Consider the following 14755-nt stretch of genomic DNA (forward strand, 5'->3'; position numbering starts at 1 on the left):
CACAGGAAATGGCAGACTGTCTGGGGGGGAGACCCTAGTCTCCCCCTTTAGATGAGACACAATAGTCCAGTATTCCTGATCCTGAGCCAAATTTCCAATCCTGCCATTTTCCATAGATTACAGGAAAAACTGTCCATGTGTGAGATGTGGACTTATCTCCAAAAGTAATCTATCACATTTGTCTAAAGTGAACTGGTTTGATTCACTCTGATTTTATACAATCACACATCATCACAAATGCAGTTGTCTTTTTCCCACGGACCCCTCTTTGTGCCCCAACATTATCGCCCTCTATCCTCCCTCCTTCTTCTCCATGGTAACACAGAATGCCACAGCAATGATGTCACCCTGTCAGATAATAAAGTCGACATTACCTCATCTCCTCCCGCTAAACCTCAGTCTTTCTGTATTGGGTGGCATAAAACTCCACCAGGAAATCCCACAGCCAATCAGATTCCAGGTGTTTTCCCCTGACCATGGCAAATACGAGCTCAGCAGCGTTCATACATAGACGTATATTTAGTGGCTGCTGCTCTTTAATGCAAAGAGAGAGCAGGTTGTGCATTTTAATCAGCAGAAATAGCTTCAACCGACATGGCTTGAGCACCACCAAACAAATACTTGGGACTGTGGGAAGCAGTTTCTGTATCTGAGGCCCAGTGGTCTATTCAGGCTGTAAAGAGAAGCCCCAACACTGTGAGTAAATGAGGTGCACACAGCAGTTTCCTTTGTAACTGTTAAGCTGCACTGACTGGCTGGCTGCAGTTGGTCTGGAGCCTTGTTTCAAAGCAGAAAAAATGATGAAAAGGTTTCAGGGAGCTTTGGGAATCAGAATTAGTGTTGTTCAGCACCTTTCATTCATTGGCAGTTCTCGTTTACGGCAAGATTTTTAACGTCAGGCTTAAACTTAACAAAGGGACTATAACATGTATGGGAAGAAGCATCAGGGTTTCATTTTAGTTCCAGCTTAATTTAGGATCTCAATTAGTTGTATTATGCATGCCTGTTCACTAAAACACATTACCAGGGCATGCTCAGCTAATCTTCAGTGTATTATTAATATCAATTAAAGAGTATAAAGTATGTACATTAAAAAATTTCTGTTTATAACTGCAGAAGTCCTTTTAATGTGCACCAAATATTTCCGTTTTAGTTCAGGTCAGTTTTCTGCCACAGTTTTAAAAGAGATCATGAAAATATACACAAGTAAGTGCTGACTGAAACTGGAGACATATTACATATTTTGTATGAATTTAAATTAAAAAGTGGGAAGTATGACACTTTGTGGTCTGGGGTTGACCTGTGTTTACTGTCTCATTTATCTATTTATTTTATAAGAGTTAATCAATGAACCTTCGGTTTCTGTGGTTGTAGGTGCTGATAGGCATACCTGTTACAGTTTTTACAAAATGATTGAAAGATCTGAGATTTGAGATTTGATATCTCCAGCAGACACTGTGTGTTTTTTTTCTTGTACATCGGGAATGTTCATGACTGGTCCTTGAGGGCCAGTGTCCTGCAGATTTTTCCAGTGTCCCTGCTGGACCACATCTGGTTCAGACTCAGACAAGCTCTGCTCATGTCTGCAAAATACACGTTTATTTGACTGATGTCAGGCGTGTTGCAGTGGGAACACTTGGAAAGCCTGCAGGACATCGTCCCTTAACAACCAGGATTGAGGATCCCTGTTTTACATAGTTCTCTCCATTATCCTATCAAGCAGAATGACAATCTGACTGCAACATTGAGCTAAACAAATGTACTTTTACAAGTGGGCGCTTATAGGGAATGAAGCTATGTAGATAAAAGACTTCCATACTAGAGAATTGCTCTTTATTTTCATTGTAATATTTCTGAATTAGATATTAATGCTGAACCTGACAGGGAACAAAAGAAAGGAAGGGCAAGGATGGAACAGATTGAAGAAGGTAAAGAAAATAAATAGGAGACAAAGATTTAAAAAAAAAACAAAAAAAAAAACAGCAATCAAAACCAAAATAGACAAATCAGAGAAGCAGCTGCTAGAGCTGTAAGGAAACATCTTATGGCCACTACAGGAACAAATTAAAATTAAAATTATTTTTTAGGTTCCAAATTAAATTACTTTGAAACCTAAAAAGTTGGTTCAACACAATGAGAATAATTAAGGACATGTTTTCATCTTGCTGTAACAGCTAGTTTAAGAAAAATATGTGTTTGCCACCTTTAATATTTCCTGTCACAGAGTAATTATATGTATATCTGTTCGGCCTCCAAAACTTGTTTATTAAAACTAAAGGTGAAGCCTATTTCCTAACAATCTACATCTTAAAAGGTGAATCCACACGACGACTGAATATTTTTGCTAAATGATTGAGGTCAAATGTACTATGGCTGAAAGTGAGGGCTTTAGCATTCTTTTTAAAATCACATTCAGGGTTTAAGTCTGGACCCCATCAGCTCTGAGCGCCACAAAATGGAATTTCAAAGTGTGATTAAAGTATAGTAATAAGAGTCAAAGGTCAGAACTGAGAGGAGGGTGTTTAATCAAAATGCAATGAAGGACAGGACAACTTCTCCCTTCTGAGTAATGTTATCAGCTGGGACACGACAAAGAGGTTCAAAGGGATTATGAATTTTTTCTTTCTTTTCATGACAGGTTTCCATCAAAAAATAAAACAAGATAACATATGACGATATTAACCCATAAAGACCCAGCTCATGAAAAATGATCAGATGTGTCCAATTTTTCAATATGAGATCATTATTTGTCGCTTTAACAAAATGTAAATTAAAAAAAAAAAAGTACCTACATTTTTTAGGGACATTTACCATTTATTACCATGAGATACGTCAAAAAATTTTTTGTGTAATCTTCTGCTTTCTGGTGGCCATAAAGGAGAAGAAGACAAGAGTCTTATTGCGTTCCACAATTGCGTTTTGAGGAAATTTGTACCTGAAAGTGATGCCAAATGTCTCAAAAATTATATGCATCATATATGTCACGCTGTGTTTATGTGGCTTAAAGGGTTAAATTCCAAACAATGTCATTCACAATATTAAGTTGTGACAGATAATGTTTTGTATCTTATTAATTAAATGGAAAATCCATTAAACTATTAAGCTACAAAATAATAAAATATCAATTATCTATCTATATCCAAAAACAAGTAAAAATAAAAAAAACTTATTTCATACTTACTGACCAAAACCAGATACAGAACAATTAAAAACAGTAATACACTCTTATTTAGCTTGGTAGGGAGAGATGGGAACAGAAGTGCAGCCAAACCTGCATTTTTGCATTGTGGCTTAAATTCAGGGTCTCGCTTCTGGGTTTTAGTTTCATAAATAACCCTTTGACAGTGACAGGCTCCGTCAGTTCCCAAACCTTATTTTGAACCAACTAATACTTTCAGTTTTCAACTGGAACCAATAAAAAATTATTCTTCATGATGATTCATATTTCAGCTAACCAGCTAAACAGGGGTTCTGAATTAAGCCACCAGAGTAGCTACAGCTTGATAAGAAGCTGAGGATTGCCTTCCACCCCTTGGTCTTCTACAAATAAAGACAGCTGGTTTGCTACAGTACACACAGAATGCAGATAATAAACTTGATTATTTTGCTATGGTAATTACATTACCACTGTGTTTTCACATAAACTGGTTCACCAGAAAGCACCAGACTCTTAAAAATCTCACACTAAAGGAACTACACATTAAATTTGATGAATGAATTTACCTGCTTGGTTGTGTTGTATGACACACATTAGCAACCACACACGTTTACAAAGACACAAAAACTACACTGGAATTCAAACATTTGCGGTCAGTAAAAATATCAAATTTCAAAATGAAAAGACTGTCATAAACAGCAGTGAGGTCCAAACCACACTGATGAGGTGAGTCACATGGAGCTTTGGTTCAGTGTCACACTGACTAGAGGGAAGTCAAAACAAAGTCTGGGTTTTTGCGTCGCGAGATAAAGAAGTGTGATCAACACAGTGAACTGAAGTAAAGTTGTACTTTGGGGAAGTGAGACATAACTTTTAAGAGGAATGAGAACATTTCAGTTACAACTGCATCCCCTTAATGCAGTCAATTCATAAACTAATTGAGGTTTATGTATTTTAAACACTGTGGGATAATTCTGCTTTTAATTGCAAATACATTAGTTTTGGGGTTTCTGACTTAGAAAAACAGGAACTGAAACACAGCTGGACAGTATCACCTAACTGATTATCCAAAAATGGAGCAGATCATTACAGCTGATGGCACAGGTCATCAGCTGATCGACACAAAAGCCCCAGTGGGACATGATTGTTCTAATTCTCAGTTTGGAGGATTTATTGATTTTCTGTGTAGGGTAATTAACTGTTCTGAAGTTTAGTTTTCAGAAAAAAGAAAAAAGAAATGTGCAGATCACTTCTTTTTAATTAATTAAATAAATACAAAAATAACTTATTTAATAATAAAATAATTTATTAAGAAAAATGGTTAACCATTAAAAACTTTTGACCTAATTACCCAAAAAGTCTATTAAATTTTTTTCTGTTTACTTTAACCATAGAGCACTTCAAAGTTAGAAATCCACTGTTTGAAAATCAATGACTTTGCTTCATTGGTTAATCATTGATTTATTAATGAATCAATAAAAATGTGGCACATCGTGGCAGATATGACGAGGATGAACAGTGTTCACATTTATAACAACAGTTATGAGAAATTTTCAGTTTCTAGCATTTCTTAGCTCAGCTCTACCAGCAAAGATCCACAAGGCCACCGAGACCACGTGAATCAGTCAACAACCCAGAAACAAGAGAATAAGTGCAGCTTGAGTCAAGTTCACTTGCCTCTAAGTTCAAGTTGACTTTTACTCTTTTAGGTTAAAGCGACTTCACCAAACTATAAAGCCAGTTCATACAAATTCATCACTTACAGTCTGTGCTGCGGCTGCTTCCCTCTGCGTCTGCTCTTTGCTGACATGTCACCCATGGGAGCAAAAGTCTTGTTTTGACAGTTTGAAGACAGGCTCATGTCAGCAGCTCTGATGTTCAGCTTGCTCTCTCTGGCTGTCAGATGGATCAGTGATACTATCTCTCTGTGCTCTGTCTCTCCCTTCCTCTACTTCCTCTCTGAGTGCAGCTGCATCAAGAGAGGAGGGTCACATTTCTTTATTGGCCGTTTCCTGTCCTCTGGGGGACGACCTGACCCAGTGACAGCCCAGGCTTTGCCCACAGCTTCCCCCCCTCCCGCCTGTCGATAGCTTACTTGTTCCTTTTAAACTTTGTTCAGAGTCTTCCTGGAGAAATGCAAACAACCTATTTCCTGCACTCGTCTATCCTTTTAAAGATTTTGGCAGGACTAATCAAATTTTCCAGTTGTCCATCATCTGTTAAACCCTTCCACATCCTCTCTGATAATCAGATATTATAGCCTCCTGGCACTGAGGTACTTTGCAATCTGAGTGATGAGATGAGGTGAAGTGAGATGACTGCTTCTCTTTATCCCAAGTGAAGTGTAAGCTCACTCAAAAATGAAAAACGAGCTGTTGACGCAAAAGATCACTAATCAGCTGATTGGAGACATAACAGCATTATCAAAAATGTTTACCTATACGCTAGTAAAAGTATGGAATTAATGTGTTTTAAGATGCTCCTCAATCCATACGGTTACATTATGTTTATTAATTCAGAATTAATAGTTCTGAATGAAAAAATTCCGAATTAACAGTATTCTCCTACGAGTTTACATGGAAATAATAATTCTGAATGGAGGTTTAGATAAAACACATCCTTACTAAATTCCGCTTTAGAGCGGCGGGTTGGGAAGAGTTCTGATTGGACAGAGGGCGCACGTGACGTATTGATGTCTCCCGGCAATAAACAAAGTTTGCTTCTCGTCTTTTCAGTCATAACTTGTAAAAACTACATAAGTATCAGTTTTGCCCCTTTTTTTTATTATAATTTTGAAGTACCAGCTTGACATGAGCATAGTACTTTACTTTTTGCAGCAACTGAGAAGGAGAGGGAGAAAGGACTACCAAAGATGGAAGGCAAAACAACGCACGGAATATGTGCATCATTGGGAAGCTAACAGTAATATTATGGATGTGAACAATTGTGCATTGATAAGGTATTTTACAACCATGTTTCAACAGCTGTTGAAGACCTTTTTTAAGGAAGACAATACACAGACAAATCTGTATTTACATCCACTTTTTTTTACACTCACTCATTAGCTGATTCACACACGAGATCAGAATAAATTCACAGCTGTTTTTTTCTTTTTGAAGCATAGTTGTAACATTCTGTATGTGGGTGCATATTTAATGGAATGTAACCTAAACTAGTTTAAACATATCTGATTTCTTTCTATCTCATTAAAAATAATTTGTGACATCAGCTCCCAAAATTAACCATTGGTCAGGCTCTAGAGCTGCTCTTTACTTTCACTTCTCACTTTGCCCTCTGTTTTCTCACTTTGACTAATACACTAGAGAACAAAAATACATAAATTATTTATGAACACATGTGAAAGTAATTATCTGCCACTTCTATATTTAAATAAATGTATTTGACATACATGGGTTTGTTTGTTTTCTTTGTTTCCTTCTGTGTCTTGCAAGGTAGCTTGTGGCCAAAACAGCAAAGTTTGGACTAAACTGTTTTACATACTGGCAGCTGCAGATGGATGCAACAACCAGCTGTCGTAGTCATGTTTCAGTCATGTTTTTAAATGAGTTTGTTTCTACTTTCATGCACATTTCAAATTTGCACATTATCAAAGTTTATGGTAACAGTGTAACTAGAAAATGGTTACGGTTACATGATGTAATTCGGAATTAATCATTCTGCATTAAATAATTTGTAATTAACGTATTATCTTTCAAGTTTACATAAAAATAATAATTCTGAATGGAGGATGACATGAAACACGTCTTCACTTAATTCCTCTACAGAGCGGCGGGTTGGGAAGGGTTCTGATTGGACAAAGGGCGCACGTGACATATGACGTATACCGGAAATGAAAGTTCACTCCCTGCTTCTCGTCTTTTCAGTCGTAACTTTTAAAAACTACATAATAAGTACCAGCTTCGCAGCTATTTTTATGATAATTTTGAAGTACCAGCTCAACATGAGCATACTACTTCACTTTTTGCAGCGACTGAGAAGGAGAAGAAAGACAGACCATCGAACACTGGAGGCAAAACAATGCACGTCAGGACATGACAAGGTAACGAGCATGAGCAGAATGACCGGAATAAACTTAAAGCGGATGAAGGTTTACATGACAGAGGAATTAAATAGTTCAGAAATGAAATGCGAATAAACCAGCCACTTACATCGGAATTAAGTTTAATTATGAATAGAAATTTGCATTAGGAGTTAAGTGTTTACATGGTAGTTTTTCATCAGTTTAAAGCGGAATTAACTTTTATTCAGAATTAAAGAGGAATTAAAACTCCCATGTAAACGCACAGATTAAAACACATCACAACTTTCAAGAAGAGAAAAGATGTTTTATTTTCTTCTCATGCTGTCTTTCCCTTTTTATTGTACAGAAGTTGATGCACATTAATGCATAAGAAAACACAAATAATAAACAAGTTAACCCTGAGACTGTTCACTTGTGAAGTCATCTATTTACATTCCTAGAGAATAAACACATCCGCAGCCTAAAGTCTCAACACAAGAGTCACAATGTGCCTAGTTGAGAAAAATTCCCAAAAACTCATAATGTTTTACTCAAATGGCCAAGATGACAACTTTGTGTCTTGTTTTGATTACTTGGGACAACAATACATCTGCCAGTTTGTTTGTCCCAAACCAGTTCATTGTTACAAGTCTGATTATTTTTTTATATGACGAAATTTTACACAAACAGCTTTTGAGAGTTTATTTTTCCTGACAGGCTTCTCCTCTTGTTATGTATGTTTAGAAAATGTCAGAACAAAGTGAGAAATAATGACATTTTCTATTTTTTTTTTTTTTTTTTTTTGTTTTGTTTTACTTTATTTGGGCATTTTTATTGTCACATCACACTAGAATAAAATCACAAATGTATTCCCTCCCATCATAAAACTATATTTGCCAATTCATAAAATATAATTGCCTAGTGAGGAAAACCATTATTGGCTTCATTACAGCCTCAACTTATCACCATAACTGGGTATAAATACTCAATTAAGTGTTGATCAATATGTTATTTATAATTCAGTTAATAATCTAGCACATAAACCTTTCCCAGCTGCTTGTATCATGTCCTGCAGCTTGTTACCAGGCAGAGTTGATCTGCAGGTGGAAGCAGCTGAGTCACTGCAGCTCTTTTTTATGTCTGTGATCAAATCAAATTGTACTGCAATCTGAATACTCCTCACATTTAATCAACACTGATTCAAATCTGTCTTTTCACTACATACTTTCACTGAGAGTGTAATCTTGTCCCTGCAGACGTGTGTCAGAATGTAGTAGCACAAGGGGACAGAGCCGAAGGGCTTGATGTTAGTTCAACCATGAGTAATTTAATTCATATTAGTTAATTAAAGCTTTTTGAATAGCAGCTGTATTGCACATGCACTTAGGATGGAAAAAGGATGGAAAAAGTGTTATATGTGTTGAAAAAGCACTGGCCTTTGTAGTCGTTTGGAGTGACTGTTGGGGTAGTGACTCTTAAGCAGACATACTGTAGTTTTGACAGAAGCAGCACAAAGCTGCAGAATGCTGCAGAGAGACTGCAGCACTTTCTCGAGTTCTACATATAAATGCATGTTTTCCCTGCTGTTTTATGCACATTTCTGCTGCTGTTTCATTATTAATGTAACTGTAGAGGAATAAAAATGGGAATCTATTTACATGATCATCTGCTGCAGATTCAGACTAAAATTTATCTGAAATATGAAATAATAATAAAAATAAAAGAAAAACCAAAAGATTCACATAATTGTTGACAAACTTAAGAGTGGAAATCCTCTTATTTATCATTTCTAAAAGGTGGTAAGAGCAGATGGGGATGATTGGCAGTCGTTTCAGGATTATGTCTCACACTCTCTCACTGTGCAGGCGTTAATGTCGAGAGCTACTTCATGCCCTGAAATTCACAATAAAGGCAAAGAAAAACATCTAAAGTCAGTCTGAAGTGCTTTACAGATGCTCAGAGCTTTGCATTAATCTGACAGCAACAGAACGCAGCGTCATGTCTGGAAAGAAACTGGTGCTTTTCTCAAACATGTTGAAATGGCAATATTACAGCCATTTTAGCACATAAGATGTATAGAGACAGATAATATTTCTTAAATACAAATTTATTAATACAGATTTAACGAAATGTGAATTTCCCTCAGAGGTTTATTTCCATTTTACCTTTCCATAATATTTTTTATGGCACCAACCCATCAGCCTAAAGCTTTGCCATTCAAACAGCTCAGCATCTCTTCTGTTCATCCTAAAGCACCCAATGTTTCTGCTGCTGTCCACAATATCCTCTTCCAGTAATATGCAGGTAACAACTGCTACACTTCTGTCTAACACTAGCCCACAACAGTGAACCAACACATCATAATCAATACGTTTCACTTAATGATGGAAAAGCAATTGCTTTAGACCGGTTATAAAAAGATGCATCATGCAGCAGATCAATGATGTCGTCTTCCAATGAATAAAGATGAAGGCTGCATTCCCAATAATCAGTCCCTGTTTTGCAGATTAGCTTTGCAACAAACAGACAGCAGGAAAAAATAAATAAAAAGCTAATGTGAGAAAAGAGCTCAGTTGCATTTTCCCATGAAACTCACAGCCTGCTGATGCTTAGAAAAAGTTATTTATTCTGTCCACCCAGGGGACGACTCTGAACATTCTCCAAAAAAACACTCTAGGCCCTTTTACTTTGCTACACACCCCTTTCTCTTCTCTTCTCCTCTCATTTAATTTCTTTTCTCTGAACTCATGGACCTTTGCTGCTCTGGGCTATGCGTTTACTCAGTTTTTCACTAATATCTGGCTGTTCAAGGCGCTTCTACCAATTGCTCCTTTTTTATGGCAACTCTGCCCTGATTTCCATTAATGTGTCATTATTAAGAGTTCTAGGAAAAAACAACTCTCTTTTCACATGCTTAGATCCTCGCACGGTGTCACTCCTGCTCAACAGTTCCGAAGTGTGTATTGGCATGACATCTCTGACACCTCAAAGGAGTGTGATGAAGCTACAGCTTGCCGAATCAGGTACCTAGGACCATCAACAGTATATCACAACTAATTATTGGAAAAGAATTTAAATTAGTGCTTCTACACTTGATGTGTGCATGTGACACACATACACATGCACGTATACACACAAACACACATACAAAACCCTCGTAGACTCTGTGCCCAGATACCCTTCTCAAATTTCCCATTCAAACATCCAGGTAAGATCACTGATGACACATCGAGCAGTGAGTTTTCCACATGCCAGCAGCCAACCTACCAACCAACCGGCTCTGACGAACAAAGTAAAAACAGGACGTAAAGAGGATTCCTACATGTTTTTACAAGTTAAATTTAAGTTTTTAAAAAAACTTTTAGACTAATTTGAACAGAATTTAATGTCCGTTTCACAACCACACTGGCAAAAAGTAGTGACTAATATTATTTAAAGGTACCATATTTAGCTAAATTCACCTTCTAAATGTTTCCTATCAGTCATATACATCCCCATATCCTGTGTATGAGGCACTAAAAAGACAAAATTCTGTCACCAGTCCCATTTGGTTCCTCCACTTTTCAGTGAACGTGTACTCAAATGGGCAAGTCTAAGCTCTTTCCCTTTGTGATCTCAAGAAGAGAAATAACCACTCCCCCCAGGTAGTGGATACGGCCATTTATTCCCTATCATTTTACAGCCACATTACTCAATTATTTCACTTCTGTCACTTTGCTGTTTGGACATTTACCCGGTACATTTTAATGCAATACACTGTACAACTTTAGGGCAACATAAATTCAGACCTACCAGTGTAGATTTGTTAATTCAAGACTTTTAAGACTCTGCAGGAACTCTGGTTAGTGATGAGGCTGGATGTCCACTGAAAAGCTAGATGGCTAGATAAAACCCCAAAAGAGTCAGTGAGTTGAAATATTGCTCTTCTGTAACATCTAGTGGTGGATGGAAAGAATATATTTTCAAAGAAAAGTTTAAAGATTGAAAAAGACTTCAGTGTTGACATAAATGGTGTATGTTTCAGCGACAGAAGTGTGGAGTTGTCCCAGAAAGAAATCATTCGGTTTGTTAAAAGGCATTTCCATAGACTTTGCTTCTGGAGAGAGGACTTGGATATATTTTAATTACATGACCCTTGTTTTTGTTATGTTACTGATCATAAACGACATGTAAAATGTGAAAGCAACCTTTCAGTCTGATTATGCCAAAGCACAAAGGTTTTAAAGTGGAATTCTGTTGAATAGGGGACTCCTGCAAGAGGACGTTATATTATGTAGAAGTCTATGGGAAAATCCCTGTACGTTTTACTTGATCCACTACCTCAGGAAATATTTTTATGCAAAGTTTATGTTGCTGGTTTTAGGTCTCTTTCAATACATCATTAGACTCTTCTTATAAAATCACTGGAGGTAAGAAGGAGGACGCTTTAAGCTTGTTACTCCACAAGAAGTTAGAACTTGCTCTTGCTCTCAAGGATGCAAGAAATAAAAAGTTACATTTGGCCCAGTCAATTCATACTCCATGAGAAGCTTTGTAGGCGACAAGCCAGAGATTACTGCGGGAGGGATGGCCGTGTTTTTATGTGCAATAATAACCCAGTTTTTTCATATTTAATATGAAGATTTATCTGCAGCAGGGTGAGGTAGTGCACCTGACAGGGTCTTTGCCTGTATGAGTAATAAATCTTCTCACCAGATCAGCTGTTCATTAAAACTATTTGTTCTTGCATCTGCAAAAATGCAGAACTCACAACTGTCTGCTTCATGCATTTCCAAATATGTCCGCCCAATCACACAATACTTCTTGAAGCCCTAAGAGAAGAAGGTACTGCTTGGTTGATGTCTCGAGGAAAAGAAAAAACTTCTTGCCTTAACAGCTTTATTTTCAAAGACTGAAAAACACATGCCTGGGGGGAGTGGGAGTCAACCTGCCAAACCTGCGACCATTGGATGCCATGTTCTACCACCTGATCCACTTTAAACAAGTAGTAATGAGTATCTCTAACATTAGTATTATTAGATAATCAAGTGAATTATTTTGATTGCACCTTCATACTACAGCCATCTATTATGAAACTGATGTAAGAACGGGCTGATGTGTGATGCTGTGCTTAAATGATTGACGACAAGTTACATGTATCAGGAGAACTCTTCGACAAGCAGCTGTTTGATCTGCTGTCTGTTGGAAAGGAGGTTCGCTCCATCAAAGCAAGTGAAAGAAAACCGGGGCAGAAAGAGGTGGAGATGTAATCGCAAGTATCAAATGTATCCGGTTATTAATGAACAAAACAAAAGCTAAACGTGTCACAGAAACATCACTATGAATAACACAAATTTCATATCTTGCAGAGAAAATGTAGTATTTTATGAACTATCAAAAATAGGATTTAGCAATGGTTAAAATGAAGAAATGTTAATAGATTTCATTGACACATACAGAGACACAGAGTCTCTCTGCCCACATACACGACATGCTGCAGCACGAACCCGTCTGTTCATCTCCCCAAACAAGAGTGATAATCCTGCTGCAGCCTCGGAATCCACAGCAAAACTCAACCCAACAACAACAGCATTGGCAAATAAGAAGAAAACATCTCAGTCACTGAGTTTCCCTGAATGCATATGCTTTTATTAACATAAATAATAAGTGAGTTATAGACAGCTCGGGTAAGAAAGCCGCAGTCAGTCTAAATTTTTAAGCATTAAAGTTCACAGTTAACTAGTCAGGACTTGTTGAAAACAGACATGTTTCTGCTTCTGTTGATCTGCATCGTCATGAATCATTATCTTTAACCTGAAGGCGTGCTGATGTAAAAATATTTGCAGACTGTTAATATGAGCGACATGAGCTGCGCTAAACAATGTATCTATGAGATGGAGTGAGGCATTCTCAGTGCTCATGAGGTCACCTCTGCAAAAGATTCATCTTATTAAGATTTTATCTATAAACTACTGCCACGTCAAAGTTTTACTTGAATAACTATAAAAATTATTCTGCTTAATGATTTTAAGTTTTTTTTCTTTTAATTTAATCTTATTAGGTTACATTATTGCATTAGTAATATTTGATTGCCAACATTTTGCTGCAAATCTGACAAATTGTCAAATAAATAAGCTCTTCTTTTTATTTGAGTGAACTGCAACTCCTAGGTAAATAATAGGCTATGACCTATTAAACCTCTCTAAAAAAAACATTTAAAAAAAAAAACAAAAAAAAAAAAATCCTGAAATACATCTTTGTTATTAAGAATTTAATCACAAACACTCAAAACCAATGAAACAAACAAACAAATGTATTCATAGATAATGTAAATGTGAACACATTGTCATAGAAACTGCATTGAACTTCCCCTGTTTTATGCCAGGAAGACAAAACAAATGAATGATATTTTAACCCTGTAAACATGACAGTATAGTGTTAATTATACGTTAAAGACTAAGTCCTGAAGGAAGCAAGTGGTCAACACCATGGCTGAATATCGTCACCTTTGAGCTCCAATGAAACAACAACACTGTAAACACGCAGAATACAACAGCTTTTCACGACCTTTGTATCAAGAACTAAAAAGGTAGGATGGCTAAAATGTGAAGAGTTGAGGGTGAAAATCTGCAACCAGCTAAGCAGAGGAGGAAAAGAAGAGGACAGTTAGTATGTTAATAGATTTTAAGATATTCATTGAAGCAAAGGTGCTGAGTTGCAGCAATATATTTCAAGGTTGCAAGGAATTACTGTTATAGAACAAAAAGCTGTATATATTACTTTGATCAATACAAATTGATCTTAATGTTTTCATAAATCCCTGAATGACCATTGTAAATAAACTGCCAGTTTAATAATTGTTTTTTTAGTTTATATTTTCCTACACGAGAGGCTTAGATCTATTATTTTTGGTCATATTTTGCAATCTTATGTTTGGCACTAGATGCAGGTAAAGGCAATGAATGTCTACCAAATATTATACATTATTATGACATTATACAAAAGACAAAAAGAGAGCAAAAGCGATGTCATACTGATTAATTTTCTTTTAGACTCCATAAATGAAGCCCTCGCCTCACCTTCTTATTTGTTGCCTTTAAAAGCACTTAAAGTCAGGAATGTCAAACACCAGTCCTTGAAGGCCCCAGTCTTAAGACATTTCTAAATTTCAACACACTAAACTCAAATGAAGTGGTCATTTTGCAGAACTTGACAACAAGCTGTTTTATTTGTTTTATTTACAGCAGGAAACATCTAAAACTTGCAGGACAGATTTTGCTCTCCACTACATTAAGTTATCAGTGAAAATAAAGTCCCAGGAAATATTCAGAGTTAGGTTTGAGCTACAATAGAGTGGAACCTGGACTTGGAGACAACTTATGTGATGACAAAACAGTGTAACTAAGCCTAAACGATGATCATATATCTTTGGTGTTTTCTGTTTTATTACCAAGCAGCTAAAACCTGGTTTTACAGTTATATCCTGTTTGCACAGCAATGTTTCCATATAAAACCCAAAGCACAAACAGAACACGGAGGTCTGCCATTGTTGTTTACACTTGTAAACAGGGCGTGATTGAGCAGGATGATGTGACAGA

At 36.7% G+C, this 14755-nt stretch overlaps 1 protein-coding gene across 1 annotated transcript in view; it reads right to left on the reverse strand.

The window, feature by feature from the left end:
* Positions 1–14755, reverse strand: part of limk1a (LIM domain kinase 1a) — a gene marked incomplete at its 5' end in the record, with an annotated part of 48896 nt that overhangs the window by 30447 nt on the left and 3694 nt on the right. The gene's annotated exons all lie outside the window — the stretch shown is intronic.

The sequence above is a fragment of the Telmatherina bonti genome, assembly GCF_933228915.1.
Source record: "Telmatherina bonti genome assembly, chromosome: 9".
Taxonomy (NCBI): domain Eukaryota; kingdom Metazoa; phylum Chordata; class Actinopteri; order Atheriniformes; family Telmatherinidae; genus Telmatherina; species Telmatherina bonti.